General features: G+C 47.1%; 2 non-coding genes across 2 annotated transcripts; both read left to right on the forward strand.

The window, feature by feature from the left end:
- Positions 1-2,224: 2,224 nt before the first annotated feature.
- Positions 2,225-2,296, forward strand: trnag-ucc (transfer RNA glycine (anticodon UCC)). Its single transcript has one exon. It is a non-coding gene; the product is annotated as a tRNA-Gly (tRNA).
- Positions 2,297-5,932: 3,636 nt separating this feature from the next.
- trnag-ucc (transfer RNA glycine (anticodon UCC)) lies at positions 5,933-6,004 on the forward strand. Its single transcript has one exon. It is a non-coding gene; the product is annotated as a tRNA-Gly (tRNA).
- Positions 6,005-23,570: the final 17,566 nt, after the last annotated feature.

Here is a 23,570-nt window from a genome sequence, read left to right on the forward strand (position 1 = left end):
TACACACACTCTCACACACCCGCATATCCCTACATGCATACACACACACACAGACACACACACACACAGCCACACACACCCACACATGCACCCACACACACACACATGCATGCACCCACACACGCAGACACACACACACACACAGGACACACACCCACACATGCACCCACACACACACATGCAGCCACACACACACGCATGCACCCACACACGCAGACACACACACACACACACACACACACACAGACATACACACACACACACGGTCCCCCCCCACACACACACACTGATTCCGGGTTCTCACGACTCTCAGCTGGAGACTATCATTGCCTGCAGACCCGACCTTCATCCCCCCACGACACCATGAAGGGTAACACTTGTTCATGCCCTTACACAGCCGTCTGTGCCCTCCCTTCACCCCGTCCTTTCCATCTTGCCCACCGCCCCTACATGACGGTCTACCTCCTTCCTGCGCAGGGTTGCTCTGACAATGTCAATTTCACCTCCTTTGTCAATTTCACTTCCTGTGTCAATTTCACCGCACTACGTTTTCTTTTTCCCCTCACGAACCGGGATGACCCTACGCTGTGCTTGCTGACCCCACCCCCTACGTTTGCCTTCCCGGATAGCGCTTTGTGTTTCGTTGGACCCGCAGGAGTAGCTGCGGACGTTCTGCTTCAACCTGAGCGGATAACACTGTTCTGCTCGGAGACAGGGAGGTCTGTAGATGCTGGAGCCCGAAACATCGATTTCCCTGCTGTGCGTTTCCAGCAACACACTCTCGACACTGTTCTGCCACGACCCTGTCTCGGTTGCACACAATCCCATTCATCATTAAGGCGCCACGGCATCCCAAGGACTTGGGACCCATGGGAACTAAATGATGACAGCGGCCTCAGCACTCTGCACCCCCTGACCTTGGAAAGCCCATCTTGGTTCAGGTTACCTATCTAGGGCAGGGAGGGTTTTGCGTGCACTGCCTTCCCACATCAGTGGAAGCGACCTTCACTAAACAGCTGCCCATGACTACCCCTTGCTGTGAAGTTAAACATCACACAACACCAGGTTATAGTCCAACAGATTTAATTGGAAGCTCTAGATTTCGGACAACCACCTGATGAAGGAGCAGCGCTCCGAAAGCTAGTGCTTCCAATTAAACCTGTTGGTCTATAACCTGGTGTTGTGTGATTTTTAACTTTCTATACCCCAGTCCAACACTGGCATCTCCAAATCATGCCCTCCTGTGAAAACCCCTTACTGCTGACTGACACCTCCCCCTCTTCTACAAAGTAAAAGAGAAACCTGCAAATCTATCAACGGGATCGAACTTCAAATTAATACATATTCCTCGAGAGGGTTCTGCTTCCCGAACTGTTACCCGGAATTCCCTCCTCTCCACAATTACAGCAGCGTGGCCTCAGTCTAATGGTTCCTCTGTTTTTGCCGTTTTTGTTTTCTAAGAAAACTCTTGAGAAGTTTTAGAAACTGAAAGAACTGCAGAATTATGTGGGGCATGGATAGGATAAATAGACAAAGTCTATCCCTGGGTTCGGGGAGTCCAGAACTAGAGGGCATAGGTTTAGTGTGAGAGGCGAAAGATATAAAAGCGACCAAAGGGTCAACGCTTTCATCCAGAGGGTGGTACGTGTGTGGAATGAGCTGCCAGAGGAAGTGGCGGAGGCTGGTACAATTGCAACATTTTCCAGGCATTTGGATGGGTATATGAATAGGAAGGGTTTGGAAGGATATGGGCCGGGTGCTGGCAGGTGGGACTAGATTGGGTTGGGATATCTGGTCGGCATGGGCAGGTTGGACCGAAGGGTCTGTTTCCGAGCTGTACATCTCTATCTCGATGACTATGTCTACGCTGTAAATCAGAAACCAAACCCGAAGTCGGTGGTAAAGCTGTATGAAGAGAAATCAGAGTTGACGTTTCGGTCCGGTGAACCTTTCTGAGAACTTGACAAGTTTTAATTGTGTGATCGTTCCAGGGTTGCCCTGGGATTTTCGTGCTATTTCTGTTATTGATTGATTTCAGATGATGAGAAATCCGAAATGCTGCTTTGTGTGTATTAAAAAGTGAGGCGGGGCATCAGGAGACCGATCCACTCAGTAAAACTCGGTCTTTGATGACTTCTCAATTCTAATATTTCACTGCAAAATTTCCAACAAAACAACAACTATTATGGCACATCAGCTGATTTCTAGAGCACTTCAGCCTGTAGCGATGGTGGTATAGTGGTGAGCATAGCTGCTTTCCAAGCAGTTGACCCGGGTTCGATTCCCGGCCATCGCAAGCCGTGCATTTTAACACCACTCCACAACCAAAAGAGCCGATCGATTCAGTGGGAATGAAACACCTCCGTCTGCACATCACATTGAGTCTGCCAGACCTCTGGAGTGCAGACACAACTTTGAAGTTGAGGATGTCCCCAGGAGGATTAAGGAGTCAAGTCGAGCACGGTTCAAAGAAACACGAGTCATGGCAGAATTCATTGGTTTTCCATCTTATTTCGAAAGAAATGTTTCCGGATTTCACTCATTTCAACATTACTCTCATTTTGTTTTTTGTGAACTACAGCCTAATATCAAGTGAAATGTGGGTGGACAGTTCACAAATATCCAAACAACGTTATTTCTCATATCGAATCGGTAATGTTATTGTTTGAGGTGCAGGTCAGAAATAGGAGGAGTGGACACCAGCTGCTTTTATATTTCCAGTATGAGAAAATGATTCGATAAAACTCTGAGAGATGATAGAAGTGACCACACAGTGAGTGAAAGTTTAATCCAGGATAAAGTTAAAAATCACACAACACCAGATTACAGTCCAACAGCTTTACTTGGAAGCACTAGTTTTAGGAGTGCTCCGAAAGCTACTTGGACGATAACCTGGTATTGTGTGATTTTGAACTTTGTCCTCCCCAGTCCACCACAGGCTCCTCCACGTCATCATCCGATATAGTCATCATGGATTTGTTAAGGGAAGGTAGTGTCTGATGAAGGTGACTGATTTTCTTTGAAGGATAAAGAATGGATGGAGTGTATCCGATGTAGATCAACCTGATGATAAGAAGGACCATAAGACGCAGTACTTATAGCAAAAGGATTACAGTTTAATGCAGCTGAAATGATATATTAAACACATTTAGGTTAAGCCTTTCATCTTTTATAATGGGTTTACTAGTTTCCGTTCTTTAATATAAGAACCTCAGAACCTTTTCAAAGTTACGTTGTCGAGATAACTTCAGGTTGTCTAACAAGAGATGCCATCTCAGCTCAGACAATGCATTAAAGGTGTGAGGTTAAAGTCTGTCTGTGTCCCAATCTTGAGTCAGACTGGTTCTAGCCTCCCAGTCGGAGAGCACTTCAGCGCTCTGTGCCTTTCGGTCTCGGACCCCTGGGTGACAATCCTCCAAGGCACACTATGGGACAGCCAACAATGCAAAGTGGCCAAGCAGAGGCTGATAGTCAAGTTCGGTACCCATGGGGATGACTTTAACTGGGCACTTTGGTTCATGTCACACGACACGTGACAACACTGCACTGTATACTATTTCACCGACACTCACAAGTACACGCACACACACAAAAGCACACTCCTACCGACCCACACACACATGCATACCCTCTCTCAAACACAAGCTCTCTCTCATAAACTCACTCAAACACTTCCACATTCACAGCAACTCACGCACATTCTCACAAATTGATACCCCAGTACACTCACACACATGCACCTACACACACTCTCACAGACCCGCATATCCCTACATGCACACACACACACAGACACACACACACAGCCACACACACCCACACATGCACCCACACACACACACATGCATGCACCCACACACGCAGACACACACACACACAGGACACACACCCACACATGCACCCACACACACACACATGCAGCCACACACACGCATGCACCCACACACGCAGACACACACACACACACACACACGGTCCCCCCCGACACACAGACTGATTCCGGGTTCTCACGACTCTCAGCTGGAGACTATCATTGCCTGCAGACCCGACCTTCATCCCCCCACGACACCATGAAGGGTAACACTTGTTCATGCCCTTACACAGCCGTCTGTGCCCTCCCGTGACCCCGTCCTTTCCATCTTGCCCACCGCCCCTCCATGCCCCTCTACCTCCTTCCTGCGCAGGGTTGCTCTGACAATGTCAATTTCACTTCCTTTGTCAATTTCACCGCACTACGTTTTCTTTTTCCCCTCACGAACCGGGATCACCCTACGCTGTGCTTGCTGACCCCACCCCCTACATTTGCCTTCCCGATAGCGCTTTGTGTTTCGTTGGACCCGCAGGAGAAGCTGCGGACGTTCTGCTTAAACCTGAGCGGATAACACTGTTCTGCTCGGAGACAGGGAGGTCTGCAGATGCTGGAGCCCGAAACATCGATTTCCCTGCTGTGCGTTTCCAGCAACACACTCTCGACACTGTTCTGCCACGACCCTGTCTCGGTTGCACACAATCCCATTCATCATTAAGGCGCCACGGCATCCCAAGGACTGGGGACCCATGGGAACTAAATGATGACAGCGGCCTCAGCACTCTGCACCCCCTGACCTTGGAAAGCCCATCTTGGTTCAGGTTACCTATCTAGGGCAGGGAGGGTTTTGCGTGCACTGCCTTCCCACATCAGTGGAAGCGACCTTCACTAAACAGCTGCCCATGACTACCCCTTGCTGTGAAGTTAAACATCACACAACACCAGGTTATAGTCCAACAGATTTAATTGGAAGCTCTAGATTTCGGACAACCACCTGATGAAGGAGCAGCGCTCCGAAAGCTAGTGCTTCCAATTAAACCTGTTGGTCTATAACCTGGTGTTGTGTGATTTTTAACTTTCTATACCCCAGTCCAACACTGGCATCTCCAAATCATGCCCTCCTGTGAAAACCCCTTACTGCAGACTGACACCTCCCCCTCTTCTACAAAGTAAAAGAGAAACCTGCAAATCTATCAACGGGATCGAACTTCAAATTAATACATATTCCTCGAGAGGGTTCTGCTTCCCGAACTGTTACCCGGAATTCCCTCCTCTCCACAATTACTGCAGCGTGGCCTCAGTCTAATGGTTCCTCTGTTTTTGCCGTTTTTGTTTTCTAAGAAAACTCTTGAGAAGTTTTAGAAACTGAAAGAACTGCAGAATTATGTGGGGCATGGATAGGATAAATAGACAAAGTCTTTTCCCTGGGGTCGGGGAGTCCAGAACTAGAGAGCATAGGTTTAGTGTGAGAGGCGAAAGATATAAAAGCGACCAAAGGGTCAACGCTTTCATCCAGAGGGTGGTACGTGTGTGGAATGAGCTGCCAGAGGAAGTGGCGGAGGCTGGTACAATTGCAACATTTTCCAGGCATTTGGATGGGTATATGAATAGGAAGGGTTTGGAAGGATATGGGCCGGGTGCTGGCAGGTGGGACTAGATTGGGTTGGGATATCTGGTCGGCATGGGCAGGTTGGACCGAAGGGTCTGTTTCCGAGCTGTACATCTCTATCTCGATGACTATGTCGACGCTGTAAATCAGAAACCAAACCCGAAGTCGGTGGTAAAGCTGTATGAAGAGAAATCAGAGTTGACGTTTCGGTCCGGTGAACCTTTCTGAGAACTTGACAAGTTTTAATTGTGTGATCGTTCCAGGGTTGCCCTGGGATTTTCGTGCTATTTCTGTTATTGATTGATTTCAGATGATGAGAAATCCGAAATGCTGCTTTGTGTGTATTAAAAAGTGAGGCGGGGCATCAGGAGACCGATCCACTCAGTAAAACTCGGTCTTTGATGACTTCTCAATTCTAATATTTCACTGCAAAATTTCCAACAAAACAACAACGAAATTTCGAGTCAAGAACTATTATGGCACATCAGCTGATTTCTAGAGTGCCCCTGGCTGTAGCGATGGTGGTATAGTGGTGAGCATAGCTGCCTTCCAAGCAGTTGACCCGGGTTCAATTCCCGGCCATCGCAAGCAGTGCATTTTAACACCACTCCACAACCAAAACAGCCGATCGATTCAGTGGGAATGAAACACCTCCGTCTGCACATCACATTGAGTCTGCCAGACCTCTGGAGTGCAGACACAACTTTGAAGTTGAGGATGTCCCCAGGAGGATTAAGGAGTCAAGTCGAGCACGGTTCAAAGAAACACGAGTCATGGCAGAATTCCTTGGTTTTCCATCTTATTTCGAAAGAAATGTTTCCGGATTTCACTCATTTCAACATTACTCTCATTTTGTTTTTTGTGAACTACAGCCTTATATCAAGTGAAATGTGGGTGGACAGTTCACAAATATCCAAACAACGTTATTTCTCATATCGAATCGGTAATGTTATTGTTTTAGGTGCAGGTCAGAAATAGGAGGAGTGGACACCAGCTGCTTTTATATTTCCAGTATGAGAAAATGATTCGATAAAACTCTGAGAGATGATAGAAGTGACCACAGAGTGAGTGAAAGTTTAATCCAGGATAAAGTTAAAAATCACACAACACCAGATTACAGTCCAACAGCTTTACTTGGAAGCACTAGTTTTAGGAGTGCTCCGAAAGCTACTTGGACGATAACCTGGTATTGTGTGATTTTGAACTTTGTCCTCCCCAGTCCACCATAGGCTCCTCCACGTCATCATCCGATATAGTCATCATGGATTTGTTAAGGGAAGGTAGTGTCTGATGAAGGTGACTGATTTTCTTTGAAGGATAAAGAATGGATAGAGTGTATCCGATGTAGATCAACCTGATGATAAGAAGGACCATAAGACGCAGTATTTATAGCAAAAGGATTACAGTTTACTGCAGCTGAAATGATATATTAAACACATTTAGGTTAAGCCTTTCATCTTTTATAATGGGTTTACTAGTTTCCGTTCTTTAATATAAGAACCTCAGAACCTTTTCAAAGTTACGTTGTCGAGATAACTTCAGGTTGTCTAACAAGAGATGCCATCTCAGCTCAGACAATGCATTAAAGGTGTGAGGTTAAAGTCTGTCTGTGTCCCAATCTTGAGTCAGACTGGTTCTAGCCTCCCAGTCGGAGAGCACTTCAGCGCTCTGTGCCTTTCGGTCTCGGACCCCTGGGTGACAATCCTCCAAGGCAGACTATGGGACAGCCAACAATGCAAAGTGGCCAAGCAGAGGCTGATAGTCAAGTTCGGTACCCAAGGGGATGACTTTAACAGGGCACTTTGGTTCATGTCACACGACACGTGACAACACTGCACTGTATACTATTTCACGGACACTCACAAGTACACGCACACACACAAAAGCACACTCCTACCGACCCACACACTATTGCATACCCTCTCTAAAACACAAGCTCTCTCTCATAAACTCACTCAAACACTTCCACATTCACAGCCACTCACGCACATTCTCACAAATTGATACCCCAGTACACTCACACACATGCACCTACACACACTCTCACACACCCGCATATCCCTACATGCACCCACACACGCAGACACACACACACACACAGGACACACACCCACACATGCACCCACACACACACATGCAGCCACACACACACGCATGCACCCACACACGCAGACACACACACACACACACACACACACACAGACATACACACACACACACGGTCCCCCCCCACACACACACACTGATTCCGGGTTCTCACGACTCTCAGCTGGAGACTATCATTGCCTGCAGACCCGACCTTCATCCCCCCACGACACCATGAAGGGTAACACTTGTTCATGCCCTTACACAGCCGTCTGTGCCCTCCCTTGACCCCGTCCTTTCCATCTTGCCCACCGCCCCTATTTGACGCTCTACCTCCTTCCTGCGCCGGGTTGCTCGGACAATGTCAATTTCACCTCCTTTGTCAATTTCACTTCCTGTGTCAATTTCACCGCAATACGTTTTCTTTTTCCCCTCACGAACCGGGATCACCCTACGCTGTGCTTGCTGACCCCACCCCCTACGTTTGCCCTCCCGGATAGCGCTTTGTGTTTCGTTGGACCCCCGGGAGTAGCTGCGGACGTTCTGCTTAAACCTGAGCGGATAACACTGTTCTGCTAGGAGACAGGGAGGTCTGCAGATGCTGCAGCCCGAAACATCGATTTACCTGCTGTGCGTTTCCAGCAACACACTCTCGACACTGTTCTGCCACGACCCTGTCTCGGTTGCACACAATCCCATTCATCATTAAGGCGCCACGGCATCCCAAGGACTTGGGACCCATGGGAACTAAATGATGACAGCGGCCTCAGCACTCTGCACCCCCTGACCTTGGAAAGCCCATCTTGGTTCAGGTTACCTATCTAGGGCAGGGAGGGTTTTGCGTGCACTGCCTTCCCACATCAGTGGAAGCGACCTTCACTAAACAGCTGCCCATGACTACCCCTTGCTGTGAGGTTAAACATCACACAACACCAGGTTATAGTCCAACAGATTTAATTGGAAGCTCTAGATTTCGGACAACCACCTGATGAAGGAGCAGCGCTCCGAAAGCTAGTGCTTCCAATTAAACCTGTTGGACTATAACCTGGTGTTGTGTGATTTTTAACTTTCTATACCCCAGTCCAACACTGACATCTCCAAATCATGCCCTCCTGTGAAAACCCCTTACTGCTGACTGACACCTCCCCCTCTTCTACAAAGTAAAAGAGAAAACTGCAAATCTATCAATGGGATCGAACTTCAAATTAATACATATTCCTCGAGAGGGTTCTGCTTCCCGAACTATTACCCGTAATTCCCTCCTCTCCACAATTACTGCAGCGTGGCCTCAGTGTAATGGTTCCTCTGTTTTTGCCGTTTTTGTTTTCTAAGAAAACTCTTGAGAAGTTTTAGAAACTGAAAGAACTGCAGAATTATGTGGGGCATGGATAGGATAAATAGACAAAGTCTTTCCCCTGGGGTTGGGGAGTCCAGAACTGGAGGGCTTAGGTTTAGTGTGAGAGGCGAAAGATATAAAAGCGACCAAAGGTGCAACGCTTTCATCCAGAGGGTGGTACGTGTGTGGAATGAGCTGCCAGAGGAAGTGGCGGAGGCTGGTACAATTGCAACATTTTCGAGGCATTTGGATGGGTATATGAATAGGAAGGGTTTGGAAGGATATGGGCCGGGTGCTGGCAGGTGGGACTAGATTGGGTTGGGATATCTGGTCGGCATGGGCAGGTTGGACCGAAGGGTCTGTTTCCGAGCTGTACATCGTTTTTTTAAATTTCAAAATATACTTTATTCATGTAAATAAATCTCTGGTAGTTGTCCAATTTTTCCATGTTGTTCATAGTTATGTACATTGCATGTCTTAACATTACAAAGAACAAATTTAATTAATCGAATTCACAGTTATCCTATTAACAGTTACCTTTATGAACTACCCAGTCTCTTGGTATTTGGCTGTGGCTTCAGCGGAACCCACCTACTGAGTGCCTGCCCTGTTATATGAAAGCAAATGAAACTTCTTTAACCCCCAGTTTTTGGGGTTACCATTGTCCATTTGATTATCCTGTCTCTGGGGTAGCTTGTCTACATCCCCATGGTAAGCACGAACTCCTGGACCTTCGCTGGGCTGAGGTAGCTATGCAGCTCCTCACTGGGGTCATTTACCCGCTCTGGTGTCATTGAGCCAAGGCAGGGCTCTCCCTGTCCAGTTCTGTGTCTGACAATGGGACTGTCAGAGGATCACAGCTCTCGGTTGCCTGCAGTTGTGGGGCAGTGGGTACCCCCTGGTTCTCACTAGGTGGAGGTTGGACTTCGGGGGGTCCGTTGTTTCCTGGTTGGGAGGAAATGCCCTCCTTTTTACCGACAGCGCTCTGTCTCTTCTTCTGGTGGTGATGGCCTTCTTTGCGTCCATGTTCCCCCTCCGAAGAGCTGGCCGTCCCTCCCTCGTGCAGCTGTCTTTTCCCCTTTAGCTGGGAGGCTTTGGGGACTTGTCAAGATTTCCTCTTCCTGTTTTTAACAGGTATCGACTCCTCTGCCTGCTTGATTACCTCCTCCTCCTCCATTTCTTCCATCTGCCCGGCTAGAGCGAGGATCAACTGCTGTGTCTCTCCACTGGATGCCGCCTCCTCCACTCCAGCCTGTTCTTCTTTCTGGGTGTCACCAGACTCCGTTTCCCTGCTGTCTGGGTGGACCTTACTGGTCTTTGGGGGTCCACGGCTCACATTGCCACGTCCAGCCATCTGTGCGTAAGTGGGGCCCCCCGTTTTGGGCAGGTCTTATACATATGGCCCGCCTCTCCGCACAGGTTGCAGCCCTTTTCTTCCTGACAGTCCTTAGTCAAGTGACCCTCCTGTTTGCAGTTCCTGCAGATGGTCACTTTGCAATCCGCCGCCACGTGTCCCGACTTCCCGCAGGTTCGGCACACTTTTGGCTGCCCTGCATATGTCAGGTAGTCTCTGCTCCCTCCAATTGCGAAGCTCGAGGGTGGGTGGAGGATGTTCCCACTATCATCGGCCCTCAGAGTTACCCTGAGCTGCCGCTTACTGGTCCAGATCCCAAAGGAGTCGATCACATCAGTGGCTTCTCCCTCAACTTGGACGTACCTTCCCAGGAAGGTCAGGACATCAGCTGCTGGAACATAGGGGTTGTACATATGGATTGTAACAACCCGATTCCTCTGTGCAGGAAGCACACACAATGGGGTCGCCGACAAGATGGAAAACAGCGGCTCCCCTTCCTTCTCCTTGAAGACCTTCAGGAGCTGTTCGCACTGCTTCACACTTCTGAAGGTCACAATGAAGTAGCCTGCCCCAGGGAAATCCTGCAGGCAGTACACGTTTTTTTTATTTCAAAAATATACTTTATTCATAAAATGATTTGATGGTCTGTACATTTGATCATGCCATACATATGTCCACATTTACAAACACAGATTCGAATTTATCCTTGTTATTTTCAATCCTTTGCATTTTTCAATCTTGTCCATATATTTGGCTGAGGCATCAGCAGAGCCCAAAAAAAAACGTCCGCATGGGCCCCCTGTTCTTCTTTAGGCAGGCCAATCTTACATGATGGTCATACCCCACCGCGCCTTGGCAGCAGCTGCCCCAAGCTTCAGCGCGTCCCTCAACACGTAGTCTTGGACCTTGGAATGTGCCAGTCTGCAACACTCGGTCGGGGTCAACTCCTTCAGCTGGAAGATCAACAGGTTTCGGACCGTCCAGAGAGCGTCCTTCACCGAGTTGATGATCCTCCAGGCGCAGTTAATGTTCGTCTCGGTGTGAGTCCCGGGGAACAGGCCGTAGAGCACGGAGTCCCACGTCACGGCGCTGCTCGGGACGAACCTCGACAAGCACCACTGCATTCCTCTCCAGACTTCCTCTGCATAGGCACATTCCAGAAGGAGGTGTGTGACAGTCTCGTCCCCCCCGCAGCCACTTCGAGGGCAGCGTGCGGTGCGGCAGAGAGTCCGGGCGTGCATAAAGGATCTCACAGGCAGAGCCCTTCTCACCACCAGCCAAGCCACGTCTTGGTGCTTGTTGGAAAGTTCTAGCGATGAGGCATTCTGCCAAATGGCTTTCACAGCCTGCTCAGGGAACCGCTCGACAGGATCCGCCCTCTCCTTTTCCCGAAGGGTCTCAAGGACGCTACGTGCTGACCACTTCCTGATGGACTTGTGGTCAAAGGTGTTTTTCCTCATAAATTTCTCCACGAAGGACAGGTGATACGGAACGGTCCAACTACTCGGAGCGTTCCACAGCAGCGAGGCCAGGCCCATCCTTCGCAACACCGGGGACAGGTAGAACCTCAGTACGTAGTGACACTTGGTGTTTGCGTACCAGGGATCCACGCACAGCTTGATGCAGCCACACACAAAGGTGGCCATCAGGGTGAGGGTGGCATTGGGCCGTGTTTTTTCCCCCATTGCACCGGTCTTTGTACATTGAAGGTCACATTGAAGTAGCCTGCCCCAGGGAAATCGTGCAGGCAGTACACGTCCACAGCAGCAAACCCACAGCATCCCAACAGGACCTTCTTGATAAACAGGGTGCGATCAAGCGGCGTACGATCCTCAATCTTCTTCACAGTCACCCTGACTGTGTTTCGAACCCCCTGCCCAGGGCTGCGGGCAGCTGTCGAGACCATAGCTCTGAGGTTGGCTGGTCCCTGAATGGCGTTAGGCCGAAGCCAGCATGAAGATCCACAAAGAGCAGGTCAGCACAACCAAACACTCCTCCAACGTCCAATCACGATCCAGCAATGGTCTCCAGCAGCTCCGACGACTCGCAACACAATCCCCGTGCTACTTTCCCCGCTAGCAAACGTCTGCTGCGTCGAACCGACAACACTCGAGCAGTATCTCTTCCACTGGTCCTCAGGAACGACACATATTCCGAGCCAATCCGAGCTGTACATCTCTATCTCGATGACTATGACTACGCTGTAAATCAGAAACCAAACCCGAAGTCGGTGGTAAAGCTGTATGAAGAGAAATTAGAGTTCACGTTTCGGTCCGGTGAACCTTTCTGAGAACTTCACAAGTTTTAATTGCGTGATCGTTCCAGGGTTGCCCTGGGATTTTCGTGCTATTTTTGTTATTGATTGATTTCAGATGATGAGAAATCCGAAATGCTGTTTTGTGTGTATTAAAACGTGAGGCGGGGCATCAGGAGACCGATCCACTCAGTAAAACTCGGTCTTTGATGACTTCTCAATTCTAATATTTCACTGCAAAATTTCCAACAAAACAACAACGAAATTTCGAGTCAAGAACTATTCTTGCACATCAGCTGATTTCTAGGGCGCTGCTGGCTGTCGCGATGGTGGTAGAGTCGTGAGCGTAGCTGTCCTTCCAAGCAGTTGATTTGGGTTTGATTCCCCGCTATCGCAAGCTGTGATCTTTGAACCACTCAACAATAAAAAGCAAAAAGAGCCGGTGCAGGGCAGCTGCTGCAAGATGTGTCAGAGTGTCAACACAGATACCACCGTTGCACGTGGGGACACAACCACCATGTATGCGGCAGGTACTTGGCCAACATTGTCTATCTCAGAAGCTGCAGGCAAGGATACCCTGAGGCATGGGACATTAGTGAGATCAAGCAGATGCTACGATACCGCACAACAATGGCAGCTGTGTTCCCTCCCATTCGGAGAACACTTCAGCAGTCCAGGACATTTGGCTTCAGACATTTGGGTGACTGTTCTCCCATTGTTGGGGCAGGCAACAATGGAAAGCAGCTGAACAGATGCTGATAGTCACATTTGGCACCCATGGGTATGGAGTCAACTGGGATTTTGGGTTCAAGTCACTCTACAGGTGACCCAACTGCAATTTCCACTCTCTCACATATATTCACAAACACACACGCACAAAAACACACTCCTGCAGACCCACACACTCCTATGAGACCCACACGTTCCTATAGACCCACACACTCCTATAAGACCCACACACTCATGCAGACCCTCTGTCATACACAAGCTGTCTCTCATAAGCTCATACATACGCCCCTCATACTCACACCCACTCACACACTCTCTCACAGCCTTATACCCAGTCACTCACACTCATGCACCTACACTCACTCTCTCACAGACACTCACATCCTTACATACACACACACACACACACACACGCTGTCTTCCTTGTGCACACACATACACACACATATGTTTGTGGGGTGAATTTGTACTTGCAGAATTATAGTTATTTTGCTCGAAATCTGTATAAATCCATGTAAGATTCTGTACACTGGGACACAGTCAGACCTTAACTTCACACCGTCATGTATTATCTGAGTTGGAATGGCACCTATTTTTAAAGATATGTTGGGAATGTAATTTTTAAAATGTTCTGGGATTTACATATGAAAGAAACTAACATCATCATTCTAAAAGATGAAAGATTAATCTAAATTGTTTAATATTACATTCCATGACACTGCAATCCTGTTGCTATGAATCCTGTGTTTTATAATTCTGCCCCACAACCACCTGATGTAGAAGCAGAGCTTTGAAAACCTGTTGGACTATACCCCGGTGTAGTGTGATTTTTAATGTTGTCCACCCCAGTCCAACACCGCCACCTCTGAATCATGAGTTGGAAAGGTTTAGAGGGATATGACCAAATGCTGGCAAATGGGAAATGTTCAAGCACATGCGGGTGGTTCAAGTTGAGTTTGGGAACATGGTCAGTGTAGTTTGGTTGGACCCAAAGATCTGTTTCCATGCTGTATGATACTATAATTCTAAAGCACTGGAAATTATCCAGCTGTGACTCCAACTCTCCCTCTCTTTTACAAAGTAAACGAGAAAATTACAAATTCACCCTTTAAACTTAGATGTGTGCACGTGCAGGAGAGAGAGAGTGAGCGCGTGTGTATGAGTGTGTGCGTGTGGGTGTGAGTGCATGTGTGAGAGAGTGTGTGCATGCATGTGTGTAAGCTTGGGAAAGTACATGTGTGAGTGTGATGGGGTATAAGCCTGTGAGAGGGTTATAAGATGATGCATGGCTTAGAAACAGTGGACACTGGGAATTTGTTTCTGTTAGGCGGGGAGATTAGGACTCATGGGCACAGCCTTAGAATTAGAGGGAGGGGCAATTTAGAATAGAAATGAGGAGTATTTCTTCAGTCAGAGAGTGGTGGGCCTGTGGAATTCATTGCCAAGGAGCACAGTGCAGGCCAGGACGTTAAATGTCTTCAAGGCAGAGACGGATATATTCTTGATCTCACAAGGAATTAAGGGCTACAGGGAGATTGTGGGTAAGTGGAGTTGAAATGTCCATCAATAATGATTGGATGGCGGTGTGGACTCGATGGGCCGAATGGCCTTACTTACACTCCTATGTCTACATGTCTTATGATCTTAAAACACATTGATGAAGGAAGAGCAGTGGATGTGTGATTTTAACAAGGCATTTGAAAATGTTCCCCATGGGATGCTCATTCAGAAAGTAAGGAGGTATGGAATACAGGGAGATTTGGCTGTCTGGATACAGTACTGGAAGGCCCATAGAAAACAGAGAGTGCTAGAAGATGGAAAATATTCACCCTGAAGCTCAGTGACCAGTACTGTTCTGCAGGGATCCGTTCTCCTGTTTGTGATTTTTATAAGTGACTTGGGTGAGGCAGTGGAAGGGTGGGTTAGTAAGTTGCTGATGACATGAAGGTTGGTGGAACAGTGGATAATGGCTGTTGTAGATTGCAACGGGACATTGACAGGATGCAGAACTGGGCTGGGAAATGGCAGATGGAGTTCAATCTGGAAAAGTGTGAAGTGATTCACTTTGGAAGGTCGAATTGGAATGCAGATTACAGGGTTAAAGGCAGGATTCTTGCCAGTGTGAAGGAACAGAGTGATTTGGGGTTCACATCGAGAGATCCTTCAAAGTTGCCACCCAAGTTGTTAAGAAGGTGTATGGGGTGTTGGCTTTTATGAGCAGGAGGACTGAGTTTAAGAGCCGTGAGGTTATGCTGCAGTTCCATAAAGCCCTGGTTAGACCACACTTGGAATATTGTGTTCAGTTCTGGTCATCTCATTATAGGAAGGGTGTGCTTTAGAGAGGGTGCAGAGGAGATTTACTAGGATGCTGCCTGGACTCAACTTGAACCACTCGCATGTGCTTGAAAATTTCCCATTTGCCAGCATTTGGTCATATCCCTCTAAACCTTTCCAACTCATGATTCAGAGGTGGCGCTGTTGGACTGGGGTGGACAACGTTAAAAATCACACTACACCGGGGTATAGTCCAACAGGTCTATTCGGAGGCACTAGTTTTCAGAGCTCTGCTTTAAACCAGGTGGTTGTGGGGCAGAATTATAAAACACAGGACTCATAGCAACAGGATTGCAGTGTCATAGAACATAATATTAAACAAATTTGGATTAATCTTTAATCTTTTAGAATGATGATGCTAGTTTCAATTCTTTCATATGTAAATCCCAGAACATTTTTAGAATTACATTCTTAAGATACCTTTAACAATGGGTGCCATCCCAACTCATATTATACATGAAGTGCATGTGTGTGTACGTGCAAGGGAGACTCTGTGCATGTGCGTGTGTGTATGTCGGGATGTGCGTGTCTGTGAGAGAGTGTGTGTAGATGCATGAGTGTGAGTGACTGGGTATAAGTCTGTGAGAGAGTGTGTGAGTGGGTGTGAGTATGAGGGGCGTATTTATGAGCTTATGAGAGGCAGCTTGTCTATGACAGAGGGTCTGCATGAGTATGTGGGTCTTATAGGAGTGAGTGTGGATTTTAACTGAGTGTATGGGTCTGCAGGAGTGTGTTTTTGTGCGTGTGTGTTTTTGCACATATGTGAGAGAGTGGAAAATGCAGTGGCGTCACCTGTAGTATGACTTGAACCCAAAGTCCCAGTTGAGGCCATTCCCATGGGTGCCAAATGTGACTATCAGCGTCTGCTCAGCCGCTTTCCATTGTTGCCTGCCCCAACAATGGGAGAATGTCTGAAGCCGAATGTCCTGGACCGCTGAAGTGTTCTCCGAATGGGAGGGAACACCCCTGCCTGGTGATTGTTGTGCGGTGTCGTAGCATCTGCTCGATCTCACTAATGTCCCACGCCTCAGGGTATCCTTGCCTGCAGCTTCTGAGATAGACAATTTTGGCCAAGTACCTGCCGCAGACATGGTGGGTGTGTCCCCACGTGCAATGGTGGTATCTGTGTTGACACTCTGACACATCTTGCAGCAGCTGCCCTGACAGGGTTATATGGTGTCATGGTCAATGTGGTCCTGAAGGCTGGGCAGATTGCTGTGAACAATGATCTGTTTGAGGTTTGGTGGCTATCCAAAGCTGAGCAGTGGAGGCAGAGGGAAGGTCTTGGCGAGGTGCGCATCCTCATCGATAATGTGTTGCAGTCTGCGAAGAACATGGTATAGTCTTTTGTTTCTGACCTGCACCGTCCAACACAAGGGCAACAATTATTGTCTGTTCTCTCATTCTCTCTGATCAGGGAACTTCATTGTTCCACAAGTTAGTGACCACTACTGGCCACAAGTGGGAATTGCAACCAACCCGCAGAAATATTCAAGAGTCTGTCAAGGTGAATGAAGTGAGCAAAACAGATTCTGTCTGTGCACGACACAATCAGATTGGTGTACATTTCAATTAAAAAATAAAATTGCCAATTCGATGTAATAAATAACGTTGTTTAGATATTTGTGAACTTCCCACCCACATTTCACTTGATATTAAGTTGTATTTCACAAAAAAAACTGAGAGTAATGTTGAAAGGAGTGAAATCCGGAAACATTTCTTTTGAAAGTTAAATACCAAGGAATGCTGCCCTGACTCCAGTCTATTTGAACCGTGTATTGACCTGACTCCTTAATCCGCCAGTGCGCATCCTCAACTTCAAAATTGTGGTTGCACGACAGAGGTCTGGCAGACTCAATGTCATGTGTAGATGGAAGTGTTTAATTACCACTGAATGCACCGACTCTTTTTGTTTTTTATTGTTGAGAGGTTTAAAGTTGACAGCTTGCGATGGCTGGGAATCGAACCCGGGACAACTCTTTGGAAGGCAGCCATGCTCACCACTATACCACCATCGCAATAGCCAACCGCACTCTAGAAATCAGCTGATGTGCAATAATAGTTGTTGACTCTAAATTTCGTTGTTGTTTTGTTGGAAATTTTGCAGCGAAATGGTAGAATTGAGATTTACTGTGAGGGTCGGTCACATGATGCCCTGCCTCACTTACACACAAAGCAGCATTTCGGATTTCTCATCATCTGAATTCAATCGATAACGAAATTAGCAAGAAAATCTCAGGGCAACCGTGAAACCATCACACAATTAAAACTTGTGAAATTCTCAGAAACTTGGCAGAACAGTGTTGAGAGTGTGTTGCTGGAAACGCACAGGAGGGAAATCGATGTTTCGGGCTCCAGCATCTGCAGACCTCCCTGTCTCCGAGCAGAACAGTGTTATCCGCTCAGGTTTAAGCAGAACGTCCGCAGCTACTCCCGCGGGTCCAACGAAACACAAAGCGCTATCCAGGAGAGCAAACGTAGGGGGTGGAGTCGGCAAGCACAGAGTAGGGTGATCCCGGTTCGTGAGGGGAAAAAGAAAACGAAGTGCGGTGAAATTGACAGAGGAAGTGAAATTGACATAGGACGTGAAATTGACATTGTCAGAGCAACCCAGCGCCGGAAGGAGGTAGAGGGGCATGGAGGGGCGGTGGGCAAGATGGAAAGGACGGGGTCAAGGGAGGGCACAGACGGCTGTGTAAGGGCATGAACAAGTGTTAACCTTCATGGTGTGGTGGGGGGATGAAGGTCGGGTCTGCAGGCAATGTTAGTCTCCAGCTGAGAGTCATGAGAACCCGGAATCACTGTGTGTGTGTGGGTCTGTGTGTGGGTGTCGCTGCATGTGTGTGAGTGGCTGCATGTGTGGGTGTGTGTCCTGTGTGTGTGTCTTTGTGTGGGTGCATGTGTGAGTATGTGTGGCTGTTTGTGTGTGTCTGTCTATGTGTGTGGCTGCATGTGTTGGTGTCTGTGTGAGTGGGTGTCTGTGTGTGTGGGTGCATGTGTGGGTGGGTGTGGCTGTGTGTGTGTCTGTGTGTGTGTGCATGTAGGGATATGCGGGTCTGTGAGAGTGTGTGTCGGTGCATGTGTGTGAGTTTACTGGGGTATCAGTTTGTATGAAGGTGCGTGAGTGGCTGTGAATGTGAAAGTGTTTGAGTGAGTTGATGAGAGAGAGCTTGTGTTTGAGAGAGGGTATGCATGTGTGTGTGGGTCGGTAGGAGTGTGCCTTTGTGTGTGTGCGTGTGCTTGTGAGTGTACGTGAAATAGTATACAGTGCAGTGTTGTCACGTGTCGTGTGACATGAACCAAAGGGCCCCGTTAAAGTCATCTCCATGGGTATCGAACTTGACGATCAGCCTCTGCTTGGCCACTTTGCATTGTTGCCTGTCCCATAGTCTGCCTTGGAGGATGGTCACCCAGGGGTCCGAGACCGAAAGTCCTAGACCGCTGAAGTGTTCTCCGACTGGGAGGTTAGAACCAGTCTGACTCAAGATTGGGACACAGACAGACTTTAACCTCACACCTTTAATGCATTTTCTGAGCTGAGATGGCATCTCTTGTGAGACAACCTGAAGTTCTCTCGACAACGTAACTTTAAAAAGGTTCTGAGGTTCTTATATTAAAGAACGGAAACTAGTAAACCCATTATAAAAGATGAAAGGCTTAACCTAAATGTGTTTAATATATCATTTCAGCTGCACGAAACTGTAATCCTTTTGCTATAAATACTGCGTCTTATGGTCCTTTTTATCATCAGGTTGATCTACATCGGAAACACTCCATCCATTCTTTATCCTTCAAAGAAAATCAGTCTCCTTCATCAGACACTACCTTCCCTTAACAAATCCATGATGACTATATCGGATGACGACGTGTAGGAGCCTGTGGTGGACTGGGGAGGACAAAGTTCAAAATCACACAATACCAGGTTATCGTCCAAGTAGCTTTCGGAGCACTCCTAAAACTAGTGCTTCCAAATTAAGCTGTTGGACTGTAATCTGGTGTTGTGTGATTTTTAACTTTATCCTGGATTAAACTTTGACTCACTGTGTGGTCACTTCTATCATCTCTCAGAGTTTTATCGAATCATTTTCTCATACTGGAAATATAAAAGCAGCTGGTGTCCACTCCTCCTATTTCTGACCTGCACCTAAAACAATAACATTACCGATTCGATATGAGAAATAACGTTGTTTGGATATTTGTGAACTGTCCACCCAGATTTCACTTGATATTAGGCTGTAGTTCACAAAAAACAAAATGAGAGTAATGTTGAAATGAGTGAAATCCGGAAACATTTCTTTCGAAATAAGATGGAAAACCAAGGAATTCTGCCATGACTCGTGTTTCTTTGAACCGTGCTCGACTTGACTCCTTAATCCTCCTGGGGACATCCTCAACTTCAAAGTTGTGTCTGCACTCCAGAGGTCTGGCAGACTCAATGTGATGTGCAGACGGAGGTGTTTCATTCCCACTGAATCGATCGGCTGTTTTGGTTGTGGAGTGGTGTTAAAATGCACAGTTTGCGATTGCCGGGAATCGAACCCGGGTCAACTGCTTGGAAGGCAGCTACGCTCACATCCAAATCATCTATGGAAATGACAAAAAGTAGTGGACCCAGCACCGATCCTTGAGGGACTCCACTGGTCACAGGCCTCCTGTCTAAAAAACAACCACCCAATGCCACCCTCTGTCTTCTATCCTTGAGCCAGTTCTATATCCAAATGGCTAGTTCTCCCTGTATTCCATGTGACCTAAATTTGCTAACCAGTCTCCCATGGGGAACCTTGTCGAACGCCTTACTGAAGTCCATATAGATTACATCTACCACTCTGTCCTCGTCAATCCTCTTTGTTACTGCTTCAAAAAAACTCAATCAAGTTTGCCTGACTTGATTTCTCACACACAAAGCCTTGTTGACTATCCCTAATCAGTCCTTGCCTTTCCAAATACATGTACATCCTGTCCCTCAGGATTCCCTCCAACAACTTGCCCACCACTGAGGTCAGGCTCACCAGTCTATAGTTCCCTGGCTTGTCTTTACCACCCTTCTTAAACAGTGACACCACGTTCGCCAATCTCCAGTCTTCCGGCACCTTACCTTGACTATCGATGATGCAACTATCTCAGCAAGAGGCCCAGCAATCACTTCTCTACCTTCCCACAGAATTCTCGGGTACACCTGATCAGGTCCTAGGTATTTATCCACCTTTAACCATTTCAAGACCTCCAGCACTTCCGCCTCTGTAATCTCGACATTTTGCAAGATGTCACCATCTATTACCCTGCAGTCTATGTTTTTTTTTATTTTATTAAACAATACGCAGTTTGCTAAAGAATTAACATTAACAGCTGTACACAGAGAAACAGCAATTTTACGAGGGAAAAGAGTGGCAGAGCCAGGCCCCAACCCAACCAGATCAACCAGTTTTCAGGGAAATGGGGACAAACCTCAAATCCCACTTTCAATCATTACAAAACACTACCAATAATATTTGTACATATAAGACAGTCCAATTATGTTTTAAAAATGTATACAATATAGACCACAAGCAACCCACCATTCCCTCCCACCTTCCAGCCACTCTAAAGGCAGCCTGCCCCTACACCCCTTCCAGCTCTCAGTCCACCCTGACACACCTTCCGGCCTCCTCTAGGACAGCCCACCCTGGTTTGTTCCCCTTGTATCAGACGGTTCAAGTTAGAAATAATGAGTGGAGACCAGCTGCTATTATATTTCCTGTGGTGAGAAAATGATTGGAAAATCTCTGAGCTACAATAGAAATGATCAAATAGAGTGTGAAATTTTAATCCAGGAGAGTCAGCATGGACTCGTTAAGAGAAGATCGTGACTGATGAACTGAACTGATTATCTTTGAAGGAACAAGATTATTAATTGAGGTAGCATTTGTGATGTAGGTCAAACGGATCACAGGAATAGTGATATATGTTCTTGGCTGAAATAGCTCAGTTGTGAGAACGTTAGCCTGAAGATCTGACCTGGTTCAAACCTGGTGTTGTACAAGAGTTGATTTGGTTTTTACTGACACAATGACAATGCTTCTTTCTTTGCTATAAACTGTCTCTAGTTCCATGACCCCATGTAACAGTGTGGTAGCAAGGTAAAGTAACAGGTTAGATTGATAATGACACCAAAGTGAAAGGTAATGATGGACTCATATTTGCATGATTGGAAAGTTGGTTTCGAAACAGAGGAACAAGTACGGGCTGTTTTGCCCCTGGAGCATATTCCACCATTCAAAAGCCAGATCCATGGCCTAACTCCATATGCCTTGGGCCTATATTTCTTGAAACCCTTGCTTTTATAAATGTTTATCTCAGATTTCAATTTAACAATTGAATGAGGAACAACCACCCATTTGAGGAAGAGAATTCAATTCTCCTGAAGTCTTGTGTGACTAAGTGCTTACCACCGTCCCTCGTGAATGGCCTGGCCCTAATTCTTACACTATGCCCCTGTTTCTACAATCTTTAACCAGTGGAAAAAGTTATCTCTATCAACTCTGTTTTTGCCTGTTAATTTGCTGAAGAGCTCAATAAACTCATTCCTGAAACATCTAAATTCTGGAGAATAAAAGCCATTTTGATTAAATTGATTGCATATCTTGACCCCTGAATCCCAGGTATCATCCTTGTAAACCTATGTTGAACTCCCACCAGAGCTAAAACAGTCTTCCTAATGTATGATGCCCAGCTCTGCTCACAGTACTCTAATTGGGATGTAACTAGGATTTTCCATACCATATGCATCCCCTTACTCCAGCTTTTTAGATTTGAAGGCCAGCATTCCATTAGCTGCCTTGATTATTTTCTGAAACTGAACCTCAAGATCTTGTTGGACGTTCACTGCATTAAACAAATTGCCTTCTAAAAATAATCCTCATCTATCCTTGTTCGAACCAAATGGGTAATTTCACATTTGTTTGCATTGAAATCCATCAGTCTCAGCTTTGCCCATTCACCTCATCTATTAATATTATGCTGTAATTTGATTACACTTGCTCCAATTTTGCCCAATTTTGTGTCTTCAGCAACCTTGGATATTTGATTATTGGTACCATTACCAAATTGTTAATGAAATGGCGAATAATTGAGGGCCCCACCACAGATCCCTTTGGGACATCGCTAGCCACAACCTTCCAGTTTGTTTACTTAACAAATATTCTGACTCCCTGTTTGCTGTGACAACTTAGAGCAGATGAGCTGAGGTTGATAGCCAAGTTGGGTACCCATGGGGATGACCTTCAACTCGGACCTGGGGTTCACGTCACACTGCAGGTGACCCCAGTGCACTATAAACTCTTACACAAGCACACGCACACACACACTTACATACACACACTCACACAGATCCTCTCTCATACATACGCTCTGTCTCATTCACTCTCTCTCTGTCTCTCTCTCTTTCTCTCTTTCCCTCAGTCGATTTCTACTCCAAAACAATCTACAACCTCATCGCTTGACATATCCCACACTCAACCCCTTCCCATCACACCAGGACTTTAAGCCTGTTTCAATGAAGATTGCAGTTGAAAATTGTGTTGCTGGAAAAGCGCAAAAGGTCTGGCAGCATCCAAGGAGCAGGAGAATCGACGTTTCGGGCATGAGCCCTTCTTCAGGAATGAGGATGGTGTGCCAAGCAGGCTAAGATAAAATGGAGGGAGGAGGGACTTGGGGGAGAGGCGTTGGAAATGCGATAGGTGGAAGGAGGTTAAGGTGAGGGTGATAGGCCAGAATTGGGGGTGGGGGCGGAGAGGTCAGGAAGAAGATTGCAGGTTAGGAAGGTGGTGCTGACTTTGAGGGATTTGACTGAGACAAGGTGGGGGGAGGGGAAATTAGGAAACTGGAGAAATCTGAGTTCATCCCTTGTGGGTGGAGGGTTCCTAGGTGGAAAATGAGGCGCTCTTCCTCCAGCCGTCATGTTGCTATGGTCTGGTGATGGAGGAGTCCAAGGACCTGCATGTCCTTGGTGGAATGAGAGGGGAAGTTGAAGTGTTGAGCCACAGGGTAGTTAGGTTGGTTGGTCCGGGTGTCCCAGAGGTGTTC

This window comes from Chiloscyllium punctatum, chromosome 15 (assembly GCF_047496795.1).
Source record: "Chiloscyllium punctatum isolate Juve2018m chromosome 15, sChiPun1.3, whole genome shotgun sequence".
In the NCBI taxonomy this organism is placed as follows: Eukaryota; Metazoa; Chordata; class Chondrichthyes; order Orectolobiformes; family Hemiscylliidae; genus Chiloscyllium; species Chiloscyllium punctatum.